The sequence below is a fragment of the Antechinus flavipes genome, chromosome 4, assembly GCF_016432865.1.
Source record: "Antechinus flavipes isolate AdamAnt ecotype Samford, QLD, Australia chromosome 4, AdamAnt_v2, whole genome shotgun sequence".
NCBI classification, from domain to species: Eukaryota; Metazoa; Chordata; class Mammalia; order Dasyuromorphia; family Dasyuridae; genus Antechinus; species Antechinus flavipes.
Window position 1 is genome coordinate 204,923,713 of NC_067401.1, and position 18,507 is coordinate 204,942,219.

Genomic DNA, 18,507 nt, shown 5'->3' on the forward strand with positions numbered 1-18,507 from the left:
CCAGACTAAAATATAACTGGAAAATGCATAACTGAAATAAATAAAAATACAAAAGAACATACACTATAAAAATAACAACATAGATAATGTGTTTTTTTTATTCAAATCAATATGCATTTTCCAAAAAACGTTAAGAACTCCTACAAGAATTTTGGAATTTTAACAAACAACCCTGCAGTTCAACCCATTCACATTTCTTTTGTTAGAATTTGAACTGGGCATCCTTCCCATCCCCAAGGAGCCCTCTCTTCAAAAGATATTACTTTAAAAATTATGCTACTAATTTAGGCTCCTCCAAAAGACCAAGGTCTACAGAGATCAGAATCCATTTTATGTAATAAAAAGACTTGAGGATGTGAGGCAGAACCCCAGGATCAAAGTCTTGCACTATTTTAATATCTGTATAATAATGAACAAGCCATCTCTCCTCTGTATGTTAAAGTGAAAATAAGGAAGATTTGAAGTTTACATTGTAATTGAAAAGTCACTGTATAACAATGAGAATATGCAAGATTAATAAAAAGTAGATAAAAAGTAACCTTAGAAATAAGATGAGGGCTGCTAGATGGCACAGTGGATAGAGCACTAACCCTGAAGTCAGGAGGATCTGAGTTCAAATCCAGCCTCAGACAACTAACACTTCCTAGCTGTGTGAATCTGGGCAAGTCACTTAACCCCAATTGCCTCAGCAAAAAAAAAAAAAAAAGAAAGAAAGAAAAAAAGAAAAGAAAAAAGATGGCTACCAGGTTTGTGGTGGGAGTAGGAGGAGAATTTCCCACTGGCAGGGGTGATAGAGATAGGTCTTGTCTAGCTCTAAACTCTATGATCGGACCGACTATAGGATTTACAATCCAAGTCTATTACTCATGTCTGAAAAAGAGAAGTAAAATTTCCAGGCTTGGATCCCAAATAACTGAGGCATCAACCACTCAGAAAACAATTACACCAAATGCAAAACAAAACAACCCAATATTTTACATTTATCCAACACCCACTTTCCCAAGGAACATATAGAGAGTATCTCAAGAGAGCCTCACAAAGTCGTGGGTGAGGCAAATAGTGTCAACTTCATGAGGTGATCCAACTGAGAACATATGCTTAGTTTGTGTCAGATTCTGACTTAGAGGGCCAAAGTCTGTTTTTCTACCTAGAAGTCTTTCTTCTAGTTTATAATATGAGAAACAGAAACTTGCATGACATTGAAAATTTCTGCAGTGCTAGCATCTTTCAAAAAAAAATCCTAAACACGACATTTTCTTAAAATTCAAAGTTAATATCTTTATTGTATTGATCAATTTGAATGCATTTTATTTCTCTTGATTTTGTCTATAAAACTTCCAAAACTATAGCTAAACACACCAGGTTTTGGGGTTTTTTTTCCTGGAATTTATTAAGTAGTCTTTCCTGCTGACATATAATTCCTTCCTCAGAAGCTCCAATCTGAAAGCTCCAGGGAATTTATATTGTATCCCTAATAATTAATATTCCATCCCTCTAGAAACTAATTTATACTTTTTATTTACTTTTATATAATGCATCCAACTTCCTTCCCCAGTAAACTACTGTAACATTTTTCCTCATTATAGCACTATCCCTATTGGCTTTTAAAGAAATAATTTCAAATAAAGAAAATAATGCAAAATATTGTCTTCATTTCCCTTCTCTATACCACAGCTGAAAAATAAGATATTCTCCAGTGTCCTTTGTGGTCTAAATTTTAGGCCTCCACAAGTTAGGTAAGATTAAATATGGGACTTTTTAGGAAGATAGAACAAGTCATCAATCTGACCAAAGAACACACTGCTGTATATTGTCAAGTATGCAAACTCACCAGAATACCTTCTCACTGCAGGATATGGCTGAAGACCACCAGCCAGGACATACCTGAGGCCCAGAATCCTTCAGTCTGAAGTCATGTTATAGGGAGAGTTTTCTGGGTATAGGGAAGATGAAATCAGCAGAGTCAATCTCCCAATACAGAAAACTAAATGGAGAGGAAACCCTGAGGTTGGTTTGAGGATAGGGAGTTTTTCTAGTCTAGATAAATGTATTTCTAGAATGTGATTTCTCAGGAAACAGTCATGACTAATAGACGGACTGGTTAGTTAGAAAAAGCAAAGCATTCATTGACTCGGACTCAGTGTTTCCCAGAATACATTTAAAAAAAGGCAAACATGAAGATAGTCTTTTAATGTGTCCCTGAACCACAATTATCTCTATACCATCCAGTTTATCTTTAACTCTGCTTTGCAAATAAATAACCCAAAAGCAGAGCAGTATACAAATTATTCCTTTGTTCAAAAACTGTCAATGATCCTCTATTAACTATAGAATTAAAAAATGTCTCCTTTACCTGACATTTCTCTTTCCAATCTGGCCCCATTTTTTTCTTCAACCTTAGCTCCTGATAGATGAGCTCTATCTCCTCCAGAATGAAAGAGATACCCATTCTTCCCTGAACCTCTCTTTTATAGAACCTAAAATTTGCTACCAGAGGAATGCCCAAGTAATAGAACTCTATGCCTACAGTTCCAAAAACATGTGGAATGTTCAACATGTCATGGAGCAAGGGGAAGGCCTGTATCATATATTTCTGTATTCCTCATATCATCTATCATCATGCTTTGCAGCAGGTATTCATAATACCAATCTTAATCTTAATACCAATCTGATACCTATTTTATAGTGTAAAGATTCCGTTCCCTCCCTCTGATGGAAGGGCTTATGAACCAAGAAATCTTGAAAAGAAAGCAGAAAGGATCAGAAGGCAGTGCCATAATAAAGAGGGGGAGAAAAAAGAAAGAAGGAAAAGGAGAAGAAAGAGAAAAAGAAGGAGAGGAGAAGGAAGAAGGAGAAGAGAAGGAAGAGGAGGAGGAGGAGGAAGAAGAGAAAAGGAATGAAGGAACAATAAAGAGCAGAGGAAAGAAGCCAAGATGTTTGGAAAACAATGCACTGGATCGACTCATTACTGGATCAAGAATTCCTTTATAGAATCATGATAAAAGTTGTAAAGATGCTATAAAAAGAACTGCAAACTGCAGGAGCCATTTACTCTTAGAAATAGATGATAGAGATAGATGAACACTAGACTCATAAACAAATTTTCCAATACTAACTGGCTATTTACAGCTTCCTAGTAGGCTTATCTGCTAGTTGGGAAATTACTCCAATCCTAAAAAAAATAGACTCACATAGCAAACCCAAGTAGCTGTTATCTCATTTGAGTGCAAGAGAAAAAGATTCCTTCAGTGGGACTCTGACCCCTGAAGACCTAGAAGATCAGAGTCGAAAATTTCTTTGCTGGCTCTCCCATTCTTCTTTGTTTCTCCCCCTAAATTACTTTGTGTGAGACATTTCAGAACTGGAATTTGCCCTATGTAGCTCCATTCCCAGTTCCCCCCTTCTAAGTCTTGTTACTCCTGAAGAACAAAAGCTGAAAGGAAAACTACCATAATAACCATAAGCATTTCTGGGTGACCAGATGCAAAAAATGTTGAGCAAATCCCTGTAGTTAACCATCATTTGTTTATTTTTTTCCCCTTCAGGTAATAAACATTTTTTTCTTCCCCATTTTCAAAAATGAAGCTTTTCTGAAGCTGACTCAGCCTCTCCCATGGGTCTTCCATTATTTCTTTCCTCTTTACAAGATTCTAATCTTTTCAGTGGTGTGGGTGGATATCTACATTATGCTTTAACAGACAGTTTTGTAAGATATTATAGCCCCCCCCAAAAAAAATTCATCTTTAGTGTCCAATGGTGATGAGCCTCTTTGTTTTAAACTTTGAATGACAAACATCTGTCTGAAGTATTTCCAGATGGGAAAGACCTTCTAAGTGTACGTGTAATGTTGCATTGGTCTTCAAGAATTCAAGGTCACTTTCATGCTACACTGAGGCTTCTGGAAGATTTGTTATTATTTTGCTTTTCATCAGACCTACAATTTTAAAGTGTCAGGGAATGCCTGGTAAGGAATTTCTATCAAATTTTCTATCTTCTCTGAAACTTATGGCCAGTAATCCTGAGACTACTGAAGGGTTAAGTGACTCTTTCATGGTAACAACAGGCGATGTGGGTCAGAGGAAAGACATGAAGTTTAACTGTCTCAATTACATAGTCAGTTCTCTATTTACTACAAAAAAAGGCCTCTCAATTATAATACCCTTTTCTATAAAAACCCTCTGACAAGGGTTAGTAAGAGCTTGCAAAAAAGACTCCCTATACAAGAATATAAAATGAGTGGAGCAGATATCTTTTGGAAATTATTATATTATACAGTAACAAGTACAATAGATTTATATCACTCTCCCAAACTGAAAGGGGTGGAGAAATGGAGAAAAGAGGTAGATCATTATCTGGAAGGGAATAACTAAAAAGAGAGCAGACCTATAAAGAAAATCTAATAGTTAAGAACTATTTCCCATATGGCTACTATGACACATATCACAAGGTAGGTGCTTGGTAAATAAATGTTTAAGACTTACACTGATCAACATGATGAATATGGAAATATGTTTTACATGACTGCACATGTATAATCTATATCAAACTGCTTACTTTTTCAGGGAGGGGAGAGGTAAGAAAAGGAAGGAGAAAATTTGGAATGCAAAAGAATTTTTAAGTGAATATTAAAAATTGTCTTAATATGTAATTGGGAAATTTTTTTCTTTTTTGTTTGTTTTTTTTTTAATTAAAGCTTTTTATTTTCAAAATACATAAATGGATAGTTTTAACATTCACCCTTGCAAAACTTGTGTTCCAAATTTTTTTGGCAAGTAATCCAATATATGTTAAACATTTGCAATTCTTCCATAAATATTTCCACAAATTTATTATATAAGAAAAATCTGATTTAAAAAAATGAGATAGAAAACAAAATGGAAGCAAACAACAACATAAAGAGTGAAAATGCTGTATTGATCCACACTCAGTTCCCACAGTCCTCTCTCTGGGTGCAAGTGGCTCTCTTCATCAGAAGACCACTGGAACTGGCCTTAATCATCTCATTGTTGAAGAGAGCCACATCTACTAAATTAATCATTGTATAATCTTGCTGTTGCTGTGTACAATGATCTCCTGGTTCTGCTCATTTCACTCAGCATCAGTTCATGTAAGTCTCTCCAAACCTCTCTGAAATCATCCTGCTGGTCGTTTCTTATAGAACAATAATATTCCATAGCATTCATATACTATAACTTACTCAGCCATTCTTCAATTGATGGGCATCCACTCAGTGTCCAGTTTCTAGCCACTACAAAGAGGGCTGCCACAAACATTTTGGCACATACAGATCCTTTTCCCTTCTTTAGTATCTCTTAGGGATATAAGCTCAGTAGAAACACTGCTGGATCAAAGGGTATACACAGTTTGATAGCCCTTTGGGCATAGTTCCAAGAATGGTTAAATCAGTTCACAACTCCACCAACAATGCATCAGTGTCCCAGTTTTCCCACATCCCTTCCATCATTCATCATTATCTTTTCCTGTCATCTTAATCAACATGAGAGGTATATAATGATACCTCAGAATTATTTTAATTTGCATTTCTCTGATCAACATCTACATCTTTGTGGCACCTACAAAGCTGTTACATCTTTGGTAAATAAATGTTTTCATATGACTAGAAATGATTTTAATTTCTTCATCTGAAAATTGTCTGTTCTTGTTCTTTGACCATTTATCAATTGGATAAATGCTTATAAATGCTTATATATTGGCTTGAATGCTTATAAATTTGAGTCAATTCTCTATATACTTTAGAAATGAGGCCTTTATCAAAACCCTTAAATGTAAAAATTTGGGAAAAAATTTTAATGACTATAGTAATCATATAAATGAAGCACAAAACAATTTGTACTTCACTTTCAGTGGTTACCAAGAGGGACCAAGAACCTTTTCTCCTGAAAGTTCTGATTAATAGAATGGCAAAGGGACAATTATTTGTGTACAATCTATTAATCTATGACACAGAACTGAAAAGGAACAATTCTTAAATTCCTTTCTAGTCCACCATTGTCCACACTTTCTGCTCCACTCCATTAACCCTGATGATTCATGTAATGTTAGATCTAAAAGGGAATCCCTTCATTTTATAGGAGAAGAAAAGTTAATGCCCAAGGTCACATGGCCACATAATAGAATCCAAGGTTACTGACTCCTAGTCCAATACCAAAACTATGATGCCATCTCAACTTCCTGAGGCTGAAAATGTACAAAATTAACCACACTGAATTGTATGTCTAAATTACAGCTACTAAGTTAAGTAAGACATATTTTTCTGGCCCATAACATGAGACAATGAAACTTTACATAATTTTTTATTTAACTTTTTTAAAAATTAAAATTAGTAAATTTGCCCAGAAGAGAAATTGAACCTCACCGTGATCTTGGCAGCAATTGGCTGAGTAAAGTTTTTGGCTCTGGTCACTTCTATGGCCCGTCATGCTGTTTGCATGCTGCTCACAGGGTGGGGGAAGGAGCCTGGTATGGCTGGAAGAGAAAGGAAAAAAGAATTACTTCTCATCATCTAATAAAAGCATCTTCATTCCACAATTGCTATAAGGATCAAATGAGGATACATGTAGGATGAATCATCATACAAATGAGACAATATTTGTATAAAATACTTAACATAGTGCCTGACACATGGTAAGCCATATATAAATGCTTATTCTCCTTTCCTTTCCCTAATTCATTTGGAAAATTGAGATTATCTATTTTGTCTAAGATATTCTACTAGATATAGAATTAAACATATAGAACTGTCTCAGGATAACATTTCCCTCTCTTATCAGTCACCATCACTACATATTTTTTAACAATCATGAAATATTTATTGTGCACTGATCACATGATTAATGAGACTCTGAGGGTGTCACAAAGACAATAGTTTCCTTATGAAGTTATTGATCACTGAATCATCCTAATAGGCCTTAATTCCACAACCTCCTTTCCCCCTCACTTATCAGAAAGATATTACTTAAACTAGAAATAAATAGCAGCAGCATTTTTTGGATGATATTATACAGAATGAGGATTACAGGGAAATTTTACCTTATTTTCCTAATTCTTATCCTCCCATGATTCCCTTATATATATTCTTCTACTCCAATCAGCTTAGTTTACCCATTGTTGTTGAACACACTGAATGAAATTCCATTTGGGTTCAGATTATTATTTTCCAAATATGACGCAGCCTTTTTCACTCTGCCTATGAAAATCACAGTCATTATCAAGGTCATGCTTTAAGAATCTCCTTCCATAAAGCCTTCCTAAAACCAACTTACTCAACATGTAAGTTGGGGCACACACCATCTCACTTTCTATAGTACTTATTCCCTCTACAACTCATAGATTCATAGATTTACAGTTGGAAAGAGCATTTTGGTCTTTTGAGAACAATCACTACCTCTTCCCCATTTTTGCAGATAAAGAAACTGAAGTACAGAGAGGTTATACAAATTGGCCAGGGTCATATCATTGGTTAAGTGATGTATGATATGAACTCAGGTCTGATTTATATTATTGTTGGAGACAAAGACCAATTCATATTTTTCCAAGAATTTTCCTTTCTACCAAAAAAGGAACTATGAAAATTTAGCAAGGCAATATCCTAAAATTTCTGAGTTGGAGCACAAGAATGGTATGAAGACAGGATTCCTGGGAAGCAAGACTTTGGGTGATCTGAGAAGGGGCACCCACACATGCCAGTCTCCCATCACATTTTAGGATACTATCAGTACTCTTTCTCTCTTCTAATCCTTTTATAATCAGGCTTCTGACCCTCCCATCACCCCATTTAAAATGAAATTGCCCATTCCAAAGTTATCAGTGATCTCAAGGAACCAATTTCATAACCTTTTCTCAAGTCTCAACCATCTTGACCTCTTGGAAGCACTAAACACTATGGATCGCCTTCTCTTCTGGCATCCTTTCTCCCCTCAACATTTTCTTGAAACTATTCTCTCTCCCAGTTCTCCTATTTGTTTGACCACATCTTTTCAACCTACTTTGCACTAAAGTCCTCCACAGGTAAAGGCTGAGCCCTTCTTCTAGGTGTTCTATACTAACTCAGTTATCTCTTCAGCTAGGCAATTATCATCTCTATGTAGATAGATGATTCCCAGATCTATCACCAACTGCCTCTCAAACAGAACGTCCCAAAGACATATCAAACTCAACATGTCCAAAGCAGACTTCATTATCTTTCCCATCTTCCTTATTAATTTTAAGGGCACTATCCAATTACCCAGGTTCCCAATGGTAAGTCATCCTCAACTTCTCATTCAGTCCACATATTTATCTGTAGCCAAATCATTTCACTTCTACCTTTACAATAGTTAATATACATCCTCTTCTCTCTGCAAACACAGCCATCACCTGAATTTAGGCCCTCATCACCTCCTGAAATATCTTTCAAACTGTCTTCCCTGTTCCAATTCATCTTCTACTCAGCTGTCAAGAGGCTTTTTTCTAAAGCTTAAGTTTGAACCCCGTCATTCCCTTGGCTCAATGAACTCCCTATTACGTCCAGGATCAAATATAAACTCCTTTGGTGGAGCGTGAAAAACTCTTCACGATATGATCTCCTCCTATCTTTACTTCACTCCCCATACTCTAAATTCAGTTAAACTGGCTTACTTGCTGTTGATCAAACACAACACCCATATCCATGCCTTTGCACTGTCACCGTACCTGGAATCCTCTGCTTCTCAGTTTATCTGGCTTCCTTCAAGATTCAGGTCAAAGCTCACCTTTAGAAAGCCCTTTCTGATCCATGCCCAATCTCCACCCCACCCCCGCTGCTAGTGCCTTCACTTCTGAGAATACCAGAATTCCAATGGCTTTATTATTTACCACTTATCTCCTCATTAGAATGTACTCTCCATGGGACTTTTTTGGGGGCCGTAACATAGTGTTTGACATAGTGCATAATACACAGTAAGAGCTTAATAGGTGCTCACTGACTGACCTGAACAAATGACCCTGATCTGACTCCTTCTAGTATAGCAACTCCATCCAAAGTGCCATCTGAAGCATATATTTTTTTTAATAAAAATCATGATCCACCCATCAAAATGAACTGAGATAAACATGTAGGATCTGAGCACTCAAAATGTCAAGGGTCTTTCTGGTGTTAATATCTATTGTTAATACTACAAACATGATTTTTTTTTAAATTAAGAAACTGTGACAGATGACTTCAAAAAGTCTTTAAATTCTTTCTGTATTAATACTTGAGGGAAACATTAGAAGTCATTTTCACTCATTTGAATGTTTAAAAGAAAAAGCTCTCTTTACAAAGCTGTTAGCTTTTAAGTAGTTCCTATTTTAAACTTTTAGAGATAACTGCAGAAATAAAACTTCCTTCTTCAAAGGTTCAGGCATTTTTAAATGCAAATGCCAACCACTCTCAAACACACTCACACACATACTCCCATTGTAAACTCTAAATCATCTATAATTTGAGAGTTTGTCTCTTATGGAGTCCTAGAGATAAGCACATCATAAACATTTCTATAGCAACAGAATGTTTTTGAAGCCTGTTGTCTGTAACATTGCAAAGATTGTATGTCATTAATGCTGAAATGTTGGCTAAGATGAGATTTGAGGGGAGTAACTGTTTATACACAAATAAGTCAATACAGTAACTGGAAATCAACCCAAATTAAGTTGAAGTACTCAATGGAAGTAGGTAGGAAACACTGAACAACAACAACAAAAGCTACTCATAGAGATTCAGGTTAGAAGGTGATGTTGACAGTTGGGAGAAATTATTCCTTCAGACCACAAGCTACTGATACGTTCTAGCAAAGAGAATCATCATTTGTCTGAGAGGGAAGAGACCCTATAAAACAATTTCTCCAAATCCCTTATCTGACAAAGAAAACTCAGGTCCAGAAGAGAAAGGTAATTGTTTAAGCAGCACCAAGGATGCATACTCTAAAAAGTTGTTTTTCTAGGAAGGTACTATGGTGCTGGTATAGAAAGAATTAAGTATCAATTTCAAATTGCATCCCTTTATAATTGTCATCTGCATAGCTCTTTCTGGGACTATGTTGTGAAGGGATGAACTAGCCGGCTTCTAAGGTTACCTGAGTTCTAATATACATTTTACAAAGTCAGTGTCCTTACCTCCCTCCTCCCCCCACTTGATCCCATGTAACAGTTTTGTCTGGGTTATTGTTTGTCCTTTGTTCTCAAAGAGCACAGTGACATCAGGGAGGGGATGCCATGACAGGAAAGTGAACTGGCTGAGCAAGATCACCTGCCTCACTTTCCCTTCCAGAGCCATCTGGGACCAGGGGTCAGATAGTGATATGGCTAGATGCAATGGGAGACCTTCTAAGCTCAGTTTGACTGGGACCACACCCATTGGCATGGAGTCATTACAAGGATTAACAAACACAGTGAATCAAATGATGCACTTGAAATCAGGAGGATACAAATTCAAATCCCGCTTCAGATTTATCAGATAGTTGGACCAAAACAAAGCAGGAATCATTTTGAGACTCAGTTTCTTCATCTGCAAAACGGGGTTAATAATACCCCTCCCAAACAATTTATGCACTTTGCTTTTGCAAAACTACATAAAAGCACTCTATAAAGATGATCAGGTAGTAGTATTACGTAAATAAATAAAAAGGTTTTCCCCCCATACTTGGGGTATAGGGAAGGGATTAAGTTCTACAAACTATGATTCTAAAATCTGAATCCAGAAGTTTTCCCCAACTGCCTGGCCAGTAAAATGAAAACCTCTTATTTCCTACTAAAAAGAAAAGTAGGGACAGGCTAAGGGGATGGAGGAGAAACAAGCAGGGTGAATGAGAAAGGAAGCCCCAGAACAAAATAAGGTGCTAAGTATTCCTTCCATGCTTCCTACTGCAAAGAAAAAACTGGCACAGCTAGGATTGGGGACGATTGTTTTTTTAAGGGGAAATGGGAAATGAGAAATTTGGGGACAACTGAGAAACCAGTACAGAGAACTACTAGTCTTATGAGAAATCCCAGGTTTGGGATGAAGATGAGCAATTGTTCTGTCTCCATGATTTTCCTCCTTATGCAAAGAATATAAAGAGCTCCTAGCCAGCGCCACTACCCCATCACTCAAGAAATTCCTTTGCATTTATTTATCTGCATCCATGTCCTCAATAGAAAGCAAGTTCCTTGAGGACAGGGATTATATTTATGTTCCATGCCTTTAATACAATAGCAGGCACAGAGTAGTCTCTTAATGTTTGTTCAACTAAATCGAACCTGCTAAGGAGCTGGACAATATTCCTGTCATAGATACCATTGTGGCTGGGATTGGTGAGCAAGGAAGGCTTCCTTTTCTCCTTAAAAGCTCCCAGGATCTCCCCAGGGCAGAGTTCTCCCCCTGAATCTTCCCATTATTCCTCTCCCAGCACTTGAATACTGTTGCTAAGACACCTTGCTTTTCTGGAAGCTATGCTATATAAATGTAGACATGCCAGTTAGTACTTGCCAACAAGACTAAAGAGATGTGCCATTCCAATCATGATGCGGTTGCCCTAAGGGAAGGAGACACTGAGGGGCACGGAGGATTATAAATGTCAGGGATAGATGAGAACTTAGTTTAGTTTATGGCAAAAGCGCTGGATCTGTTCCAAGAGTTCAAATCCTTGCTCTGCCATTTCCTTTCAGAGGGATTCAGTTTCTTTCACTATGAGAATGATCACTTACAAAATTAAAATAGGCCATCTATAATAAATGCTTATTGACCAAATGAATGAATGACTCCCTGAGATTACAAATGAGGAAACTAAGGTCCTATGGAAGGAAATATTTGTCCCAAGATCATTACTACTGGTATAGTGGGTAGAGTGCTGAGCTCAATGTCAAGTAGACTTGAGTTCAAATGTAGCCTCAGATATTTACTGCATAAGTCTGTTAATTGTTTTCTGCTCCAGTTTTTTCAGCTGCAAGATAGGGATAATAATAGCAGCTACCTCACAGTGAGGATCAAATGAGATATTTGCAAAGTGCCTACACACAGTAGGCCCTTATTAAGTTTTGTCCTCTTTACCCTACCCCCACAATCCCTCCACCCAAACCTGAGAGGGCAAAAGCAGTTGCAAAATACAGGTCAACTTCATTACTCACAATGACAAGATTATTAATCATAATCTCAGTTTGCATTTATATAGTATTTTACAAATAAGATACTATTCATACATCACCTGATCAGATACATAAAACCCTATAAGGGATTGGTAAGAGGTGGAAGTAGAGTTATGCTAAGTTTATGTAAGAAATAGGCCCAGAAGAAAAATACCTCGTGCACACAACTAGTAAGTGGAAGAACTAATATCCATATCTCAATCCCACAATGAACGTTTTTTTCTTTATATCCATCCATTTCATTAATTAGGAATTTGTAATCATTCTGGATTGGGGGTGGGCCAGATTGTTAAGGTCTTTAAAAACTCATGTAGGAGTTTTTATTTTGTTCTGGAAGCAATAAGGAGCCATGGGAATTTATTGAGGAGGGAAGTGATATTATTAGACCCTAGACTCAGGAAAATCCGTTTGGCAGCCATGTGGAGGCTAAATGGGACTAGGGAAGGACTTGAGGCAGAGAGACCAATGAGTAATCCAAAAAAATCCAAAAAAAAAAAAAAAAAAAAAAAGAGGAGAAAGGAGCTAAGTTCACCTTTTGAACTTATAGGTGAGGGGAGAAAAGAGAACATATAGGAGAAATATAGTAAAAATGGTAAGTGACTAGATATTTAAAGTGAGGCAGACTGAGGAACTGAGGATAATGACAAGATTATGAACTTGGGTACTTCCTTTCCAGCTCAAATTCCCCTATAGATGCAAAAGTCCTACAACTCCTTCTATGATCTTTTTTACCTTTTGCCGTTTAATTATTTTTTTAAATAATATTTTATTCCTCAACTATATGTTAAAAAATATTTAACATTTGTTGTTTGGGGTTTTTTTAAGTGTTGAAGTTTCATAAATGATGTTCTGAATGTATCTTCTGGCTCAAAATCAATGATCCTTTGACATCCTTCATTTTATAGATGAAGAATTGAGGCTTAGAGAGATGAAGCAATTTGCCCAAGATAACAATTAGTCAATGGCATGGTCAGGACTGAAACCAAAGGTCTGTTTTAGGCAACCAGTCCAAATACTCTCCACTATCAGTTCCTGCACACCAACTTTCTCATTTAAACTGGTCTTTCCCTTGAATTAATCAGGGAATTTTTATTGTACCGACAAATCTCACTGACATAGTTTATTCACTTTATGAACTCTCTACAACAAATTCTTATATCCAGGTAGGCTATCTCCTCTCATATCCAACATATTCCTCAACCCTCATGTTCAGAGATTGCTCACAAAAAAAAATTAATCTTAGTAAATACACCAAATAACTTTTCAACTTGTATGAATTGATGTAGAGGGCAGTAAGAACTAGGAAAATTAGTCACAAGAACTAGAATAAATGGAAATGAACACAACACTAAAATGAAATACTGTGTATACTAAATCACTATAATAACTGATCTTTTGTGGGGAGACAAGAAGGAATACTATTCTTTCAATGTAGAAAGTACAGATATTTTCAGACCTGGGCAGAGGAAAATGGGCTTTACTTAACTATATTTTTCTTTTTCATGGCAGAGGAAGATACCTAGAAATGGCTATTAAATAAAAATAAAAGACAGCAATAAAATTCAAGTAGTACTACTACCTGAATATATCAAAGAACTATATTTCATGGATGTAAATCTTTCGTTTTCTAAGAGGACCAATGACATCACAGGGTGATGTCTTAACTCCTACATGAACTGGATTTAAGCAAAACTGAGCTGGGCAAAACTATCATCCTTGCTCTCTCTCCCAAAATCATCTAAGGCCAATGGCAAGACAAAAATCAAAACTGGAGACGGCCCAGGATAGAGTGGATGATCTCAGCCTATTCACCAAGCTCTAAGTATTCCACAGCATCTATTTCAGCTATCTTCAGAGCCACTGTAACAAATTCTTCATATCTATTCATTTTGAGGCGAATTTCCCATATGCTTGGAGAAGACAGCCCCAACTCACCAATGGGTTTGAGGCCTATGGTTAACCTTAACCTGGTTTTGTGTGTGGACCAGACTGTGGTCACTGCATGCTGTAGCTTAAGAGCCATAGGTAAGAACTGAATGCCAGGTAGACACCAAAAGTGGATGAGCAAACCTGAAAAGGGTTCAGCAAGTCTTCACACCAGAATGGATACTCTATCACAGAGAGAATGTAACCTTTCATATTAAAGTGACTGGAAGGGGGCAAATCAAATGATCATCATCCGATTCTTAAGGTTGTGCCTCAGTACTGTCTTAGAAAAGTGTAGAAGTCAGTTTCTTCATTTCTAAATTGTAGACTTGGACAAGAAAACCTCTGGAGATTCCAAGCAGTTTTCAGTCTATTATCTTTTCTCTAAATGAACAGTAACAATTGTTATTTACAAACACTTTATGTAAATCATCTCATTGGATTCTCATACATAGATGCTATCATCTCATTTTACAGATGAAGAAACTGAGGCAGAGAATGATGTTAAGTGACTTGCTGAGGGTAAAATTGCTAGTAAAGGGGCAAGACTGGAACTCATATTGTCCTGACTCCAATTTTATTGTTTTATCCATCTAACTGCCCCATCTACCGTAACAGATGATTCATAACTTAAAGCTAGAAAGGAATCTTAGAGGCTATTTATCAATCAATTATTAAAAATGTATTAAATGCCTACTATGTGCCAGGAACTGTGGATGCAAATATAATGAATGAAAAAATCCACAATCCTGCCTCCCTTATCTTCCAGTTACAGAAGAAGAAATGGGGCCCAGAGCAATTAAAGAACTTTCTGGCCACATAGATAAGATAGTCTGGATTTTAATCCAGATCCTCTGAGTCTAAATACATTGTGTCTTTCAAAAGCATCTTGTTGGCCCAGGCCAATTTTATAAGCTACCAGTATTTGTATAGTTACTTATACAGAAAAAGAGAAATTCCCCTCCTTTTCTTTCCCCCCCCCCCAAAGAAAAAGACCTATAACTTTTAGAACACTGTTCATTCATACTGGGGAAAAATCCTTGTAATGTGACTTGGAAAAATCACTAAGTGGCAGAGGCAGTTTTGAGTTATGTTGGGTTATTAACAAAGGGCACGAGGAAGAAAAATAGCACATCTCTTTGATCATGCCGTCTTTCCCCTAAAATGTCAGTGAAGAAATGAAGGATAAGAGGAGAATATGTAATTCAATTTTGCCAAGAATTTTTTGAGGGAGCATGGATGGAAACCAGCTGTTGTCTATATACCCTAAAGTCAGAAAAGAAAGAAAAGATTCGGACATCTGGAAGAGTTTCTGCATAGGGAAATGGGTGCTTTAAAGGGAGTCAGAAATCTTCAAAATTAGGTTTTAATTTTTCTCTGGCTAGGACGGTTTTGGTAAATTTTCCAAATCTTTCTTGATTTCCACAACCAGTAATTCAGATCTTTCAGGCTACTCTAATTGATTTTTCCCATGTAGCAAATAAGAAATATCAATACTAAGGCAAGTAGGACTAAATATGTCCTCAATTCACCTGGGGCTGAGAGAGGTTATTCTGACTAACTAAATGTTAAACTCAATTTTTTCTAAGCTGCTTAAGGATTTGACGCCCTGGAGACAAAGGCTCAATTATCCAACCCTAGTTACAGTTCTGCTTACAAATTTTATCACAGGATCATTTCTAACTAATACTGTAGTTATTTTCATAATCACCTTATCACTCCCAACTAAAATGTGTTATCTTCAAGGACAGGATTTGTGTCCTTTTTTATCCTAATTATTCCCAGAACTTAGTATAACGTCTCAGATATATGGGTACTTGACAAATTTATGTTAAATTAAATGAATCCTCATGACACCAACAAAGTAAAGGATTGGGGATGGAGGGAGGAAATTATTTCATGGATCCAAGTGTAACAGATGGTTTCAGATTCACCATGATTAGAAGAATTAAGAGCCCATCATCACATCTACACAAAGATATGCAGACATCTTTTCCCCAACATGACTAAGCTGGGGAATGCTATTATAGTCCTTTTAAATTTGTTTCTGTCTAAAGTAATGGAATCTAGCATAAAAGATCCCCAAAAGTTGGAAGAGGGTAACAGTGATTTTGTTTTTTCGTCTGAGAAAGGATCATCTAGTCTTTCTTGAACACCTCCCCTTTGAGTCCAGGGATGGGTAATCTACTATACTTGTCAAGGAAGTATACTTTCTCTTTTGGACAGATTTCATTGTTAAAAAGTTTTAATTTATTGCTTCTAATTCCACTTAATCAAAACAAAGCAAACCTAATTCCTTTGTCACATGTTATTTACCACCCAAATCTTCTTTTTGCCCAGGTAAAACATTTCCAATTCTTTCAGCTGATACTCTAAAAACACATGGTTTCCAATAACCATTCTGGTAGCTATCGTAAGAATATGCTCTAATATGCCAGTGTCTTTTCCTCACTGAGATCAGCACAGGACAAGATATTCCAAATGTAGTCTAACCAGAGCAAGTACCTTGAGATAATCTTTCACAAATATGCATCTATGAATATAGCCAAAGGTGCTAATTTTGGGGGCTGCAATATCCCACTTTAACTCATATTGAACATTCAGTTCCCTGAAACCCTCGGGTCTTTTTTTATTCCTCTGAACTGTTGCCTACTCACATTCTCATTAAATATTTATGCAGTTGACATTTTGAACCCACGGGTGAGGTTTTATACATTTTTTTCTCTTAAATTTAATCATATTAGATTTGGTCAACCATTCTAGCTTCTTGAGATCTTTCTGGATTTAGAGTCTGTCTTTCAATATGTATTCTTCTTAGCTTCATACTATCCATGAATCTGATAGGTACAGGTTTTACATTTTCATCTAAGTAATTGAGAAAAATGTTGAAAAGTACAAAGCAAAGGAGATCTCTGGAGCACACCACTGGAAATCTCCCTCCTTTGTAATATCTACTGGTAGATCTCTGTGGTATGCAAAAAAAAATACTAATAAAAATAAAATATAAATTGTAAAGTCAGTTGGCAAGCTTTTGATGTTCATGATGAGATTCTTACAGGTCTGTGCCTTTATTCTTGTAGAAGCATGATGGAGGGGGTGGAAAAGCTTTGGATATGAAGCAAGTGGTCCTTGAGTTTGAATTCAAGAGCTATCATTTACTGGTGATTTGGATTGGGGTAAGTCATTAAACATCTATAGGCATCAGCTCCCCTATATGTTAAATGAGAGGTTTAAGCAATGATGATTTCTGAGGTAGTATCCAACTCTAAAGTCAATGGATCTATCATCTCTTCAGGAAGCATTCTTCTTCAACTTTACACTTTTCCCTCCCTCAGGAAACCAAAATAGATCTATTAAAAAACTATTACTAAAAAAATAGCTTTAAAGTTTGCAATGTGTTTTACATACATGACCAATAATACTCTAAAAGAAGTACTACAGATAACTGAAAGAGAATTGCACCTTTGACACACAAAGACAAATACTAATCTTCAATACTAAGAACATTTGAAAATCTGAGGTTTTATTGTGATTTTAAGGACTTAGAGTGAAACTTGTCTCATACCTCTCCACAGAGAGGTGATGAACTACAGATATAAAATGTGACATACATTCTTAGTAATGGTCATTGCAATGATTTCATTTTGCTTGACCACTTCTTTGTTGCAAGAGAGTGTTCTATTGGTTGGAGGCTAGTAATTGGAATAGAGAGTGGTAATTAGAAGTATGATGATATAAATGATAATGAATAATGATATAAAGAAAGAACAACAATAAAAGATTTAAGGATGAATTTTTCTAAAAAAAGGAAGGAATACTTTGATCTTACATTTTTTTCAAGGAGTTTCCTGAATAAATCCAAAGCAAATGGTATCAGATTTTGAATAAGATGTGAAGTCAAGAGTTGGTCTAATAAAAAAAAAAAAAAACCAATTTGAAGATGCTCAAGTATTCATATTATTCATGTTAGAGAGAACAAAAAGCCAGAAGCAGGGGAGGAAAATGTAACTCATTTCATTTTTCTCCAACTGACAAGCACCTAAGAACATGCTTTATTGCTCACTATTCTGTCTTTAACTACTACAATTCCACAAAACTTGGGACAAGGTTGAGTTTTGGCACCTATTCATCAATCCTCTTTGACTCTTATCCCTTGTTTTCATCCATCCCGTTTGTGTCTTTTTCCTATCAGTCCAAAGGATTCAGGATTTATAAGGATGGTGATAATTTCTTGTTTGTCCTGTATCCCCATTCTTAGTATGGTGTATGCAGAGTAGATACCTAGTAAATGTTGACTGAATTGAAATTTATTTAATCCCAGTTAAAGCATTATCTGATAAGAGGCTATGGTAAAGCCTCTTCCCAAAAATATGTAGGATCAAAAGAAAGATTTTAATAGTCAAAAATTATTTTAGAGCTTTTCAAATTCAACTTTTCATTTTA

At 36.2% G+C, this 18,507-nt stretch overlaps 1 protein-coding gene across 1 annotated transcript in view; it reads right to left on the reverse strand.

Annotated features, from left to right (window-relative positions):
* TRERF1 (transcriptional regulating factor 1) overlaps window positions 1-18,507 on the reverse strand; it is a 277,967-nt gene that overhangs the window by 81,898 nt on the left and 177,562 nt on the right. The window contains 1 exon segment of the mRNA XM_051996971.1: window positions 6,377-6,486. The gene's annotated coding sequence lies outside the window, so the exon portion shown is untranslated.